A 13,820-nucleotide genomic window follows, 5' to 3' on the forward strand; every position below is an offset into this window, starting at 1 on the left:
GATAAAGCATTAGCTTTATCACACGCCTGTTTGATAAAGCACTTCCGGTCCGAACTACTTTTGACACTGTCCCCGCTTGGATGACATATTTTCTGTGTTTATGCATATCGACGCATGAAATAACGCGTATAACTTGTTATTCTGTATTTATTTAGAATTTCTTTTATAGCAAAATTAAAATGATGTTGCCCCCAGTGTCATATATTGGAAGTTACCGGCCATAAAAATGCCAATTCGATCAGTAACTACTCAAAACTTTCGACCAGAAAACAAAAATATGTCCACACTATTATCATCGGCAAAGAATCAACCGCCTACTGGACAAGCCTAATCGAAAGTACCTTGGCATGCTGCAGTACCAAGTATTCAGAAGCACAGTCTCTTTTTTAATGTAGGCCTAAAAAATCTTAACAGCTTTACTTACTAGGCCTAAGGTGCCTGAGGATTTCTTCTCGTCCTCAGATCCAAAGAAACCACGTGAATAAAATCCAAATGCACAAACACTTCTACTTTTCATTGCAAACTGTTGAACATTCTCATAACGTGACATTAAAATATTACGTTCATTGATCGTTGTTACACATGTTTGTTTAAAAAAGACGACGACATCAAACTTTCATCAGAAGGTCGGGCCTACGTCAAAAAAAATAAATACTCGGCCAATAGTTGTTACTTTGTTGGAATGGCAAAACCATTATTAATATTATAAACTATAATCCCTTCTAAAACAATTTTTATCCATGGTTTCTTTTATTTGAAAAAATCCCACTCATTTGTACTGTATGCAAGGTGAAGATAACGAACAGTGATCAATCTCATAACTCCTACAAGCAATACAAAATAGATAGTTGGGCAAACACGGACCCCTGGACACACCAGAGGTGGGATCAGGTGCCTAGGAGGAGTAAGTATATGAATATGAATGGATTATAAGCGCACTGTTTATTCCCGCGTAAGGAAGACTGATAAGCAAGACGTCTGAGCGACGGATTCAAAACAAATTCAATCAGCTGTTTCTACCATACTGGGAATCACCTCAAAATTAGCGAAAAGAAGACGTATGAGATAAATAGAACATCTATAGTTGCGTATTTTGATATTTTGGTTTATTTAACTTGTTGATATGGTGTATCTATTCGCTCAGCACGCCTCGCGAATGAATACACCATATCAACTCGTTGGATAAACCAAATATCAAATCACGCAATATAGATATCCTCTATATATCAGTGTCGCCATAATTATAGCCTTCAAAAAACCATTAGATAGTAAAACCCTTTGGGATCGTTCTGGGATTCGCCAGTTCTGCCTAAACTATTTAGGTTAATTAGAAAAAGGTTCCAATCACACATTTCAATCATGTATTAATTACAATTCCCCTGCTTCTGTGGAGCGCACGCACCTTCCGGGGATTGAAGTGCGTTTGCTTCTTTATTACAACCAAAAAGTATATACATGATTAAATATATACCCCCAAGGTCTCGAAAGTCAAGGTCATGCATATACATGTAAAACTTCATATAGCACTAGCAGAACCTTACTCGTTTGGCTCCTCGATCCTCTCTGCGTTAGCGTTAACATACACCAACTACTTACCCAGTCTGACAGTCTCAGCTTTTATATTCCTCAGATACTGTAAACCAACTTTTATTCGCGTCCCAAAACTTTTTGCGAGGTTCGCGAAAACCTCTCCATCGCGATTATTTCCCGCCGCGAATGAGACCTTTCATGTTTTGTGTACGTTTAACATGCAACATGTGACCTGCTGAAAATCGAAAGGACTAATGTACATATTACAAAATACTGATTCAGAATGGAAGATTTTATATTGAGAAAATAACTGAGGAAGTTCTATGTAATCGATCAAAAGAATAAGAAAACCGATTTCAATTCATCTGTCGTGTTTTAATGAAAAAGGGACGACAACAAACAGTGATCAATCTCTTAATCCTACAAACCAAACGAAGGAATCCCCTGTTAATCAGTTACATCAGCCCCAGCTCATTTGTCTCGATCAGACGAACGGAGTGAATCCTAGTTAAAATCTTAAAAGAACGGCCTATCAATCGAACACTTCCGACAATATTCGGCCCAACAACTGGCTTTATTTGCAAACGAGTTCATAATGAATAAGAATTTGCAAAATGTTGACTGTAATCGAGACTGTTGAAACTCATTTCTGATTCACCAATACAACCTGTCGTTAGGTCTGACGTCTTTCATACTAACTGTTCTTTACACACTGATTTTCACTACGCATTACTCCGTTTGCCTGATCAAGATATAAGACTGACGGCGGGTGTGACCGGTCGAAAGGGGATAATTGCTCCTCCTAGTCTGGTGTTTGTGATCGTCCTACTCTTAATTCTACATTGATTTTTTTTTTTAAAGAACTATGAGATTGAGCACTGTTCGTTATCTTCACGTTTTATCACCCCTACTAACGTGTTCGGAACATATTCTTTATCGGTGTTAAGTAGAGCGTAAAATCAAAGACTATCGAATGAAATATAATCTCGCTGCTCCGAGACTCCAACGCGAGCTACCTGAGACCCGGTGAATTTTCTACCGGATATGGATGTGCTTTAAGGAATTCCAGTGTTAATGTAAGTATCAATTAGAAATTATGGTATATTGTGCTTTATTTGTTTTTGCAATATATAGATCTACGTATCAATGCATTATTTTCCTAATGCCATCAGCTAATAAAGCTTAAATAAGAAATGGTAAGAAAGAGTTATCGTCCTTAGATTTGGACCTAGGCCAACTTTGAAAGAAGTCTTGATTATCGTGAAAAAAAATATTGAGAGGGCATCTTTCTATTTCAAATGCCATAATTAAATTTTAATGTTGCATAGGGATTGTGTTCAATTTATCAAACACTGAAATGTTGCATACAATTTACCATTTCCACGCAGAAAATATTATAGTCTGTTTCATGTTTGAGGTAAATACATGTATGTATCGGTGAATGTTACAAGCAACGAAAGATGCATTGCAAGTATCTTAAAACTTCTAAACTTAATATTTCTTTGATGGAAACATAATCATTTTCCTAATCTAGCAGTATAGATAAAGTGAATTTATTTTATGAAGAAAGTAAATTTTATTGATTGGATCTATTGTGGTGACCAGGGGGTGTATATACTACCCATTCATAATTTTTTGATATGTAAAGATTTTGATAATTAAACTCATTGATGCATGCAGCACACCTAAGAAAATTAAAATGAATGAAAAGTATATGACATTTATTTGTATGATTATCATTTGGTACATATGTAAATGAAAAATTCCAACTTTTCCTTATATGATATGATTTAATAATAATGATACCATATTTATATAGCACCCTTTTCATACACTACATGTATGTACGCTCAAAGGTGACCAATTATGGATTGTTTTTAAGTGGAGGGAAAGCAACAATAAATGGAAATTAGAACATGACTAGATGTATACATGTATATATATAGTAACCATTGCCAAAGTATATAACGTACCAGTGATAATTTTAAAAGTTGATCACAAAACTGCAAAGGACATCAGGGGACAGTGCATTATATTTAACAGGATCCTCCCTGTATTTAATGCAGGGTTGTAATTGTCATTTATAACATGTATATTAAATCTGGTAAAAAATGTGCATATTAGACACCAGTGGACAATGCATTAATTAAATTTTTTTTTATCAGATCATGCATCAATCTTCTTATATGTAGCAAAATATCAGTCTTTGATTTATATAAAATCATAGTAGAAAACATTTAAAATTCCTGGGTGGTGCAGGTCTCATACTCATTTACAGATTGGCAGTTTATAGCTCTGAGTTTCTGTTACCACACACATGTATTATTAATGTTTATTTATGCAAGCATTTATGATATATATTGATCATTAACATATACATTAATGTGACGGGACAATATACATGGATATACATCATAACTTTTTCCTTTATTGATACATTATAAGCAGTACATATTTTCATAAGTCATTTCTAAAAAAAACAATTCTCCTTTTATGAATGAAATACCTACATGCATTTCTGATCTTTTTAATTAATTTAGATTTACTTATTCCAATTACAAACATATGATTACAGAAACACACATGTAATAATATCAATAATCTTTTTCATATTTAGATTAGTCATGTATCTGTATGTTAGAGGACAATCTGTATAAAAATTTAAAATCTGAAATCAAATAATTGAATCACAATTAGGATTACATTGCACTACACTGTAATTAATTATTGTTTTAATATACATCAACTATATTTTGTCTGTAAGAAACCTTTGCTGTTTCATTTTTAGTATTACATTTCGCAACATAATTAAACAGTTATAAGTCTCAGAAATCAAAATTTAGCTGTGATAATCCAGAAGCTGTTCTAGAAATTTAGGAGAAGAAATTATTTTGCATGATCATATTACATGGATTTTTTTTTCAAGTTTGGCCAAGTTAGGATCATAGTGTGCACTGAGTATTATTTAACCTAAAATAAAGAATTTTGTAATTATAAGCTCCCTTTAATGAAAAGCTGACTGTGCAATGTTAATTATTTTACATGTTTTAGTTTGTGCTATATGTTTAACTGAATTGCCTTAAATTGTAAAAAAAAAAAAAAATGTGAATTAAATACAATTGTAACTGATCAAAATATTTATTATATTGCATGTTGATGGAGTTTTGAAAATTTAAAAGCATAAATTAAGGCATCAAATAAATATTGTGTTTCTGACCAAAAATTAAACACACTACCCTTAGTTTTTAAAATAAACATATATTGTTGAAGAGATCATTGAAGAAACATTGCTTGGGGGACTTGACATCTGTAATTCAATTTTATCTATAATAAGGAATTTTAATCAAACTAAATCTAAAAGTTTCATTGACAAGTGAAAATAAGTTCAATAAGACACAATTAATTTGTTTAAATGGAGATTGTGATCAGAATATTAAAACTTAATTGTTTACAGTTAAAGAAAAAAGTTACGAATTATATGTTCCAATCTGAATTGAAATTAGACTGGTATATTCGACTCGTCTTCGGTACACCTCAATACAAGTGTATCATAGAGAAGTGGGATTCTTTTTCTCTTGCCATTATTTTGACTTGCACAGCAATTTATATTTTTAGCCTAAATTTCAAATCATAATACATATTTGTGCATGTGTCTGCTTTCAGTATACTTTTTGGGGACTTTGAGTGATTCACCACCCTTTGAACAAATGTATTTTGAGATCCTCAAAGGAATCCTAGATTTGTCAAGGTATCACATCTTCCTATGATTGAATGTAATGATTATGTTTTCAAGATTTTAAAGGAGATTATTCTGTCTACAAAGCGAGATCATTTTATCTGTCCTTAAATTTTTAACTGCAAGCTATACACTGCATGCAGATAATTTTGTTTCTTAAAAAATTGTTATAGTAATTAAACATCTTTTTATGCATGGTTGTATATGTACATGTAACAGAACTTATGAAGTACATGTATATGTGTTCAGTGTTTTATTATGTAAAATCTACGTAGGGGTACAACTACATTTACAAATTATGTACATGCATACAAAGGCACAAACACAATTTCTACCTCAAAACTTTCATCAGATACAAGTCAAAAAATTTAAGATTATAAGAATTAAGCTAATAATTATACATGTAGCAGATCTTAGAAATATTTTCATGAAGAAATACATTATTGCTTATGCTATCACTTTGCCTGTCTTGGTTGAGTATATAGTACACTTGCAGATGACACACACTGTTTCATGGAATACTGAATCTTAATTACTGACAAATCGTATAATTTCATAATATTACATTTTTTGTTACATACTAAATAAGTGCATGATTTTTTTCCGTTTTAGAAGCCTTTTTTTAATTGCTGCCCATCAAATAGTACTGTGTCTTGCATGTGTAAATTGTAAGTATTCAGTGTCTTAGTATAAATTGTTAGTATTTTGAAGCATGATGTTACAGTTAGTTTATTATGTCTCCCCTCTTCCAGGAGGATCGAGACATTGTTTTTGTATTTTCTGTCTGTTCATCTGTCTGTCACAAATTGTTGTGAACGTTTCTTCTCCTACCGTATATGGCTTATCCACTAGACTTGAAACTTTGTACAATGCTTCAATGCCTTATGGAGATGTGCATATTGTTGGGACGGGAGGATCCAATTATTTTCCTAAAAGTTATAGTGGATCTAAGAGGGGTGGAAGATGTTTAAATAGCTTGTGAATGCTTCTCCTCTGATATGGATTATCAGAGTTAGACTTAAATTTTTCACAATACTTCAATGCCATTTGCAGATTGGCATATATTGTAGGGATAGGAAGATCCAATTGTTTTCTTAAAATCTTAGGGGTGGAGGGTATAAAATAATTTGTGAACACTTCTATATGGCTTATCGGAGTTCATAAATGCTTATATGCTTCTGCTCATGCTTTCTCCTCAATACCATACAGTACAATAAGGGTCAGTTTCATTTGGAGAACTTCCAATTTGGGGAGCTCAGGGAGACATTTGTATTTCCTAATAAACAATCTTTAGTTTCAAATTGTGATTATGGTATTTTTGTTTCTCTTCTATAAAATGTTAATTATATTAAATATCTATTTTGAAAAAATATCATAAAATATATATGTAAAGTTATAATAAATTTTTTTCTTTCTGGTACAATAGGCATAGTGTATATGCAGTGTAGGTAGAGATAAATCACATAGCAAAGAAAAATTCCAAATTGATTTTAGCTCACATGAGCTGCATGAAAGCTTGAAAGAGCAATTCTGATCACTTTTTGCTGTCATCAGTCCATCTGTACAACCTTTTCAACTTCTTCTCCAGAACCATAGTGTTAATTTTAGCCTAACTTGCCACCCTTCACAGGGGAGATAATCACAAAATAGGGTGGGTTCATTAAAAGTCTTCTCAAGAACCACAGGGTCAGAAGAGCTGAAATTTACAAGCAAGCTTCCTGGCATAGTTTAGATTCAGGTTTATTAAAATCATGACCCCCAAGGGATAGGATGGGGCCACAATAGGGGATCAAAGTTTTACATGCAAAGGTATAGGGAAAATCTTTTAAAAATCTTCTTCTCAAGAACCACTGGGCCAGGAAAGCACAAATTTACAAGAAAGCTTCCTGACATAGTGCAGATTCAAGTTTGATAACATCATGGCCCCCGGGGGTAGGATGGGGCAACAATTGGGGATCAAAGTTTTACATACAAATATATAGGGAAAATATAACATCTTCTCAAGAACCAATGGACCAGAAAGTAAGACAAAAGTTTATATTTACATGAAAGCTCCCTGACATAGTGCAGATTCAAATTTGTTAAAATCATAGCTCCCAGGGGTAGGATGGGGCCACAATAGGGGATCAAAATTTCACATACAAATATATAAGGAAAATTTTTTTGATTTTTTTTTAAAGAATCACTGGGCCAGAAAGTCTTACATTTATGTCAAAGCTTACTGACATAGTGCAGATTTAAGTTTGTTAAAATTATGCCCCCCCCCAGGGGAAGGGTGTGGCCACAATAGGGGATCAAAGTTTAACATACAAATATATAGGGAAAATCTTTTTCTCAAGAAGCCATTGGGACAACGAAATTTACATTCACATGAAAGCTTCCTGACATAGTGCAGATTCAATTTTGTAATAATCATAGTTACGGGGGTAAGTTGGGGCCACAACAAGGATCAAAGCTTTACATGCAAATATACAAGAACAATATGGGCCAAGGTAACTCATGTGAGCAATGTGGTCCATGGGCCTCTTGTTTTTAATGCTATTGATACTAAATTGAAACAGAATAGATATCTAGAAGGAGTAATTAAGACAATCAATCAGTATTCATATTTCATACTGGAAAATAAAATTTAGATAGCTTATATTGATCATTGTGATTTTTTTTTTCTTTCAGAGATTCATTTTGAGGAAATAGGTGGTGTGCAGTGCACATTCCTAAATGAATTCATCAGTTTACATTAAGGATCTACCTTCAAATCCTGTAATCTGGGATGCTCTAAAGTGCATGTCACAGACTAAAGTTATAAAAATAACTTCCAAGAATTTTTAAGAAATTGTTATATACATGTATACTGATATTGAATTAAATTTTATAAAATTTCAGCATCTGATTTTATGTATATATAGACATATTGTAAAAATTTTCCACTCTAAAGGTTTAATTTCTTTAATATTTAAGACAAATTTTTTTTTTGCAGATACAGTGGTGTAACATTGTCTTACTTTCTGATCAATACATATAGATAAGAAAACTATGTATATTTCAATAAATGTGGAAAATTTTCAACCATTGAATTTCCATTTATGAGTAGTAACTTGTACATAGTACTTCTTAACCAACTTTGATACTGTATAACTATAACTACCTGCATGCATGCATTGCAGAGCACAACCGTAGTAATAATTCACATTTGCTGATGAATTGCTTTAGCATAAAGAGTAAAATTAGTACGTTAAGTTTTAAATTTATGAAAATGCATTTTAGGCTTTTCACAGATATTTCTTAAGATATATAGAAAATATGTATACATTCATATAATTGTATAAATCCTGCTAATCTAGCTTCTTCCTATGTGAGGTGTATGGCACGCCATATTTATACAATGTATCTACGGGGTATTCCTTTAAGGATTTCATATATAATTTATGAAATATCTTCTATTTCTGATAAGATATCTAACAAATCTTATAAGATATATATCTCATATAATATATAGTTTATAAAATATTTAAGATATATATTATAAATTATGAAAGATATCTCCTAAGCTTTATAAGATATCTTGTATATCAAATGATATCATGTTTAACAGATATCTTATAAAACATAAAATATCGTAAATGTTTTATAAGATTTCTCACAAGCTTTATAAGTTATCTTACATATCTTATAAGATATCTCATAAACAATTTTTAAAAAAATATAGCTCAAACTTTGATATATCTTATAATCTTATAAAAGTAAATTCATATGATACATTATAAAGTTAACAAGATGTCTTATAAAATTTCGTTTTTGAGATATCTTATAAAATATCTTATTAAGTTTGAGATATCTTAAAAGACATAAGATATATGTTTTAGAAGATAACTTACAAACTATATACCATATTTTATCATCTTTTATCAGATATCCAATTATAAAGGATACAATTAATATATTTCATAAACTTTAGAAGATATCTTGTAAGTTTAATAAGATATCTTATAAAATTTATGAGATATCTTTAAAGAGGAATAAATCTAAAAATAGCATGCTATAGAAGTGTAGTAATAGAATCTATCAATAACATCAATTTCATTTTTTCTGTGACGTTGATGATTAACTTATGATGTGATATAGTATTTTGTGCAGTTTATATGAGTCGCAATTATACTATAAGGGAGGAATCGCACATTTTCTTCACCAATTCTATTTTCAATGCAAAATATTCTCTTTTTGTAACCAATGCTGAAGATAACTTAATTTGTTAAAAATCCTTGACAAGAGAAAAAAAAATTGTTTTGTCCTGTGACTTGCCCACTCTACAAAATCCTAAATCGGGGAGGGGGAACTTTTCTCCTAAGTTCGAAAAAATTCATGATTTCTTAATTCGGAGGGGGGAGGGGGTGTTAAAAACTTACTACCAAAGATAATTTTTTTATACAAATTCTCCATGAATACATGCATATATGTTTGCAGTTCTGTCTTTACCCTAAATACCACTATATAAATGAAAAATGGAAGAAATAAGTCTCCCCAGATACGGTAAATTAGGAATCTTTACATAATTTATCTAACCCTTTCATAAGTGCTACATTACCACTGGTTGCCCATTTAAAACAAAGTACAAAACAAATCAATAATAAGTTTGTAAACTTTGCAACTTCTTGTTTCATGACCACACTGCAACCCAGCAAAATCAAATTATCTTTGGGGAGGGGGGTTTTCAGGTGAAGCTCATTAAAATATAGGGACCTGATGATTTAAACTTTCCTTCAATGGCTTGATGATTTGACTTTTTTTTTTTTTTTTTTTAAATCGGTTTACTTAGTTAGACATCCATCCCAAGCCTTAGTGTTTCTGATTAAGACGAGGCTGAGTACTTTAAGTTCTTGCATGGATTGCGATATTCAGTTTCGACATTAATAAACTAGGACTTCGTGTCAATTGATGCAGAATTGTAGATCATGTACATTCAATCACCTTCATCAAATATTGAATCTCGCGTGCAGTAAGGTCAACACCCCCAAATAGTATGCTTACAATCACTAGGTTGTTTGCAACAAACCCAATTGCAATTATTTAAAGGAATGCTTTACATCGATTACTCAAATGTTTCAAAAACATTCCTAGTTTGATTGCTGCTATACCTGCATCTCAGCCTAGTGTCCATAATCATCCATATCTTAATTCCAGGAAGTAACAGTGGAAAAGCCTTTGGGTGGGTCAAGAAACTATCCGGTCTCATATCATATTGTCCAAGTTTGTAGGAATTCGTTTATTCCCATTTAATTTTGTCAATTTGACTATGCAAGATGCTAATTGTTTATCTTTCGGCTTTAAGGTTTGTTTTTCGTTCTTGTACATGTACAAGGGTCTCAGGAGGAGAGCAGAGTTTTACATGGAAAATCATGACTTTGGCGGATCAATTCAGTTTCTAATTAGAAAAGATTGACAAGGAAGTTAATTTAAGCAAAATTTTGGGGCCATTTTTACAACTCCTAATCTCAAAATTTTGGTACAGACACATAGATTTAATGCCAAGGAAATAGGGCTGCTGGTGGATGATTTACTAATCTGTCATACCTTCCAGGTCATAATATTAATGATTTTATAGATCCCGAGATTTCTTCGGTCAATTATTCTAACTTTGATGTTACATTAACATCATTGCGTTAATTGCTTCCATGGGGCAGGGTGCACTATTAGCAGACGCGAATATTTTGAGCGCATTTCGCCTTTTACCAGTTTGCCCTTGGGAGTTTTATTTATTGGGTTTTAAACACTCTGGCGCATATCATATCGACAAGTGTTTACCATTGGGTTGTTCTCCATCAAGTGCATTATTTGAGAAATTTTCTCCATTGGGAATAAACCTGTAGAGCTCATTTAATACATTCTATTATTTACAATTTGAATGATTTTATGTTTATAAGCAGTGGTATTTCATCTGAATGCCGGGATGTGAGGGTCTGTGTTTACAGTTAAGCATTCTATTGACTTTAGAAAAGCAGGAGGACCTACAACTTGTTTGAAATTTTTAAGGTCTAGGAACTCAAATTTGAGGAGCTTTTATCAAAACTTCAATCAGTACAGTAGTCTAAAAGCCTTGCATCTACATTGAAAGAGATGCCATCATTAGCGGGAGCACTGGCATTTGTAACCAGAGTATTACCAGCTGGTAGGGTTTATTTTCTATGATTTACGATTCCTTTGCGGGTGTTAAAAATCCATTTCATTATGTAAGGTAAGTTGGTTGTACACAGTGCTCCCTCGATACATTGAACACACCCCCATTATAACGACACCCCCGCTTATTGCCTGAAAATCTCGAAGAACAGACTTTTCCTCATCCTAACACCTCCATTATGCCAATCCCGTATAATGCCATATGCCATTGATTTTCACATTTTATAGGATTTACTGTTGATAATAATGCCAATTACCTAACATCCATCAGTAATCACACATGTACTTTGAGAGCGGTGTGGTGAAGTGTGACAGTCTGGGCAAGGTATTCAGGAGGTCAGGTTAATGATAAATAATTGCTGAATTCAACTCAAGATTATTTACATGTTTATACAGAATAAAGCCCACCTGAATATACAGAATTGAATTTCTTTTGTCTGCTCAATGAATTGTCTGTAGTGGTGATTTCGTTATATTGCCACCCCTGCTTTATAAAGGGACCAAAAGATCGATACTTCATGCGATAAAGAGTAAATGCTCAGTTATATGGGGAAAACACAATTCAAACGCTGAGCCATAGAGAGTTACTTGTTATACAATTGAATGCGTTAAAGTTTTAGAAGCGTTATTTTACTTGTTACATGATTAAATGCGTTAATGTTTTAAAAGATAACGATGCACTCGCCCAACTAGTAAGACGGGAAAAAAACTAATGTACTATAACCTGGTAGATTAAAAGAATCATCAGCTTTTACCAAGCATTTATATAGACAAATTAAATCATATTTATTTACAAGTGCGACAAATTCAGTGTCATTTATTTTCTAACGCACACCGCGACATACGTTCCAAGAGATAATGGAAACACAACTCTCCGTCCTGTCATTTGCTATCGGCTCGTTATCTGGATCCGCTCCTGGACGATACACCCTGGAGCCATCAACAAACAACTTGTTATGAGTACTGCTTTTTTATGTTCTGATCGTGCGCGTTTCCAAAGAGGAATTAAAGCATTTCGTCTTTCTTTGATTTCCTTTGGGAACTGTTCTTGTACCGTATTTGGTATCCTTCAGGTGTTTACTGGAAAGAATTCTTTCACATTCAACATTCTTTCCTCAACATAATGCTAGGGCACTTTCTTGACTAATATTATACAAATTGGTGATTATCGCAAGACAATATTATTGTGCATAAACTCATCATAATGGGCCGCAGCAGCTGAAGATTGTGCAGTCGTAGAGTTCGATTTTATATGCATGTTGATAAAACTTCTACAAAGATTTCCGACTATCAATTACAGCTTTAATTAAACATGTCTTTTCTTAAAGCTCGTTATAAATCTTGCTCGCATATTTTTTGACGAGAATGTAGACTAACAAATACATACTATGATATATTTTAGGTGTTTACAAGCATATTCCCAACGGCCGATGATAATTTCAAACAGCATTTCATAACTCTCAGATACCATCTGCTTTCAAACAAACAAAAGCTGATAGCTGGATACCAGTATCAAAGATGAAGATAACGAACAGTGATTAAACTCATAACTCCTATAAGCAATATAGAATAGAGAATTGGGTAAAAGCACAGCCCTGGATACACCAGGGAAGGGAGCTGGTGCCTAGGAGGAGTAAGCATCTACTGTCAACCGGTCACACCCACTGCGAGCCTATATCTGGATATGGTAGATGGAGTTATCTGTAGTCGAAATCAATGTGCCAAGAATACTTAAATAATAGGTATGAAACGCATCATACAACAGTAGACCAAACGACAGGTTGTATTGGCAAACTAGATCGTTAAAACGACTATAGAATTTGCGAAATGCTGAATTTGAACTTTGAACTTTGAACGTATATGTCACTCCATTGAAAATTGTTTGTATAGAAACGACGGTTTCTACACACAAAACTATACCTTCAAGTACATGTATAAGTGGGATTTACACTTACGATAGTCGATATTCAAAACGACTAGTTATCAATTTGGTGCAATTTACAAAATCATGTACCTATGAAAGAAAACTATAAAGCAACATTTTTGAAAAATTCTTAGTTAGTTGCAATGTTTTGTTGCAATGTTTAAGAATTATTTTGTGTTATATCCGTCTTTTCTTGTTCATTTGTCGAACCACATTCCCTTGTTTTCTTCTGTACTGTTTTTTTTTTTTAAATTTCTTATTCGCATTTTGTGTGGATGATTTATTATAGCTCAGCTATATTTAACCTTCCAAAGCAAATACATTTATTGTCATAGTCTCCCAAAGCAAATACAAATATTGTCACATTCTCCCGACGGAAATAAGTATCGATTAGCGTACAGAACTTTACACTTGTGACTGAACCGTGGCTTATCATTTATATTTGTGAATATGGGACCT

At 32.8% G+C, this 13,820-nt stretch overlaps 1 long non-coding RNA gene across 1 annotated transcript; it reads left to right on the plus strand.

Moving 5' to 3' along the window:
• The first annotated feature begins 2,323 nt into the window (after nt 1-2,323).
• LOC125663872 (uncharacterized) lies at nt 2,324-8,148 on the plus strand. Its single transcript, XR_007365670.2, has 4 exons — nt 2,324-2,606; nt 5,194-5,278; nt 5,879-5,934; nt 7,940-8,148. It is a non-coding gene; the product is annotated as an uncharacterized LOC125663872 (long non-coding RNA).
• Nucleotides 8,149-13,820: the final 5,672 nt, after the last annotated feature.

Source organism: Ostrea edulis, chromosome 1 (genome assembly GCF_947568905.1).
Source record: "Ostrea edulis chromosome 1, xbOstEdul1.1, whole genome shotgun sequence".
In the NCBI taxonomy this organism is placed as follows: domain Eukaryota; kingdom Metazoa; phylum Mollusca; class Bivalvia; order Ostreida; family Ostreidae; genus Ostrea; species Ostrea edulis.